We start from the raw sequence: 2,500 nt of genomic DNA, 5'->3' as shown, positions 1-2,500 counted from the left end.
GTGAGAGAGAGAGACCGAGAGAGACTGAGAGAGCGAGACCGAGAGAGAGAGCGAGAGAGCGAGACCGAGAGAGAGAGAGCGAGACCGAGAGAGAGCGAGACCGAGAGAGCGAGACCGAGAGAGCGAGACCGAGAGAGCGAGACCGAGAGAGCGAGACCGAGAGAGAGAGAGAGAGAGAGAGAGCGAGACCGAGAGAGAGAGCACTGAGAGAGCGAGACCGAGAGAGAGCGAGAGAGAGAGCGAGAGAGGAGAGCGAGACCGAGAGAGAGAGCGAGACGAGAGAGAGAGTGAGACCGAGAGAGAGAGAGCGCGAGAGAGAGAGAGCGCGAGAGAGAGAGAGACCGAGAGAGACGAGACCGAGAGAGACCGAGAGAGACCGAGAGAGACCGAGAGCGAGAGACCGAGAGAGAGAGACCGAGAGAGAGAGACCGAGAGAGAGAGAGACCGAGACCGAGAGATGCGAGCGAGAGAGAGAGAGACCGAGAGACCGAAGAGAGACCGGAGAGAGAGAGAGAGAGAGAGAGAGACCGAGAGAGAGCGAGGGAGAGACCGAGAGAGAGAGAGACCGAGAGAGAGACCGAGAGAGAGCGAGACCGAGAGAGCGAGACCGAGAGAGCGAGACTGAGAGAGCGAGACCGAGAGAGAGCGAGGGAGAGAGAGAGAGCGAGCGAGGAGAGAGAGACCGAGAGACCGAGACCGAGAGAGAGAGAGACCGAGATGAGACCGAGAGAGAGCGAGACCGAGAGAGAGCGAGACCGAGAGAGAGCGAGACCGAGAGAGAGCGAGACCGAGAGAGAGCGAGACCGAGAGAGAGCGAGACCGAGAGAGAGAGCGAGGGAGAGAGAGACCGAGAGAGAGAGCGAGAGGAGAGAGCGAGACCGAGAGAGAGCGAGAGAGCGAGGGAGAGATCGAGAGAGAGCGAGGAGAGCGAGGGAGAGATCGAGAGAGAGCGAGAGAGCGAGGGAGAGATCGAGAGAGAGCGAGAGAGCGAGGGAGAGATCGAGAGAGAGCGAGACCGAGAGAGAGCGAGACCGAGAGAGAGACCGAGACGAGAGAGAGCGAGAGAGAGAGAGCGAGGGAGAGATCGAGAGAGAGAGCGAGACGATGACGAGAGAGAAACCGAGAGAGAGCGAGACCGAGAGAGAGCGAGACCGAGAGAAAGCGAGACCGAGAGAAAGCGAGACGCGGAGAGAGAGAGCGAGACCGAGAGAGAGAGCGAGACCGAGAGAGGGAGAGACCGAGAGAGAGACCGAGACCGAGAGAGAGAGAGAGAGAGAGAGCAAGAAGAGCGAGGGAAAGCGAGATTGAGTGAGAGAGACCGAGGGAGAGAGAACGAGGGAGAGCGAGAGAGAGCGAGAGAGAGCGAGGGAGAGCGAGGGAGAGCGAGGGAGAGCGAGGGAGAGCAAGACCCCGAGCGAGAGCGAGAGAGAGCGCGACCGAGAGACAGAGAGAGAGAGAGAGAGAGAGAAGAGACAGACCGAGAGAGAGAGCGAGACCAAGAGAGCATGCGAGGGAGCGAGACCGAGAGAGCGTGCGAGGGGAGCGAGACCGAGAGAGCGAGAGAGAGAGAGAGAGAGACCGAGAGAGAGAGAGAGAGAGACCGAGAGAGAGAGAGAGAGAGAGAGAGAGAGACACAGAGAGACCGAGAGAGCGAGACCGAGAGAGCGAGACCGAGAGAGCGAGACCGAGAGAGCGAGACCGAGAGAGCGAGACCGAGAGAGCGAGACCGAGAGAGCGAGACCGAGAGAGCGAGAGACCGAGAGAGAGAGGGAGGGGAGCGAGAGAGCGAGAGACTCTGAGAGAGCGAGACTCCGAGAGAGTGAGGGAGCAAGACCGAGAGAGCGAGCGAGACCGAGAGAGCGAGCGAGACCGAGCGAGGGAGCGAGAGAACGAGGCGAGGGAGCGAGACCGAGGGAGCGAGACCGAGGGAGCGAGACCGAGGGAGCGAGACCGAGGGAGCCGGAGACCGAGGGGAGCGAGACCGAGGGAGCAAGCGAGACAGAGAGAGAGACCGAGGGAGCAAGCGAGACAGAGAGAGAGACCGAGGGAGCGAGACCGAGGGAGCGAGACCGAGAGAGAGAGAGCGAGACCGAGAAAGAGAGACCGAGAGAGAGAGACCGAGAGAGCGAGACCGAGAGAGAGAGAGAGCTAGACCGAGAGAGAGAGAGAGAGAGAGAGAGAGAGAGAGAGAGAGAGAGCGAGACCGAGAGAGCGAGAGCGAGAGACCGAGAGAGAGAGAGACCGAGAGACCGAGAGAGCGAGAGAGCGAGAGACCGAGAGACCGAGAGAGAGAGAGACCGAGAGACCGAGAGAGAGAGAGAGACCGAGGAGAGAGAGACCGAGAGAGCGAGACGGAGAGAGCGAGAGAGCGAGAGACGGAGAGAGCGAGACCGAGAGACCGAGAGACCGAGAGACCGAGAGACCGAGACGAGGAGAGAAAGACCGAGAGCGAGAGAGAGAGAGACCGAGAGAGCGAGACCGAGAGAGCGAGACCGATGAG

This window comes from Heptranchias perlo, chromosome 20 (genome assembly GCF_035084215.1).
Source record: "Heptranchias perlo isolate sHepPer1 chromosome 20, sHepPer1.hap1, whole genome shotgun sequence".
Classification (NCBI taxonomy): Eukaryota; Metazoa; Chordata; class Chondrichthyes; order Hexanchiformes; family Hexanchidae; genus Heptranchias; species Heptranchias perlo.
Note: the sequence above shows the minus strand (reverse complement) of the source record.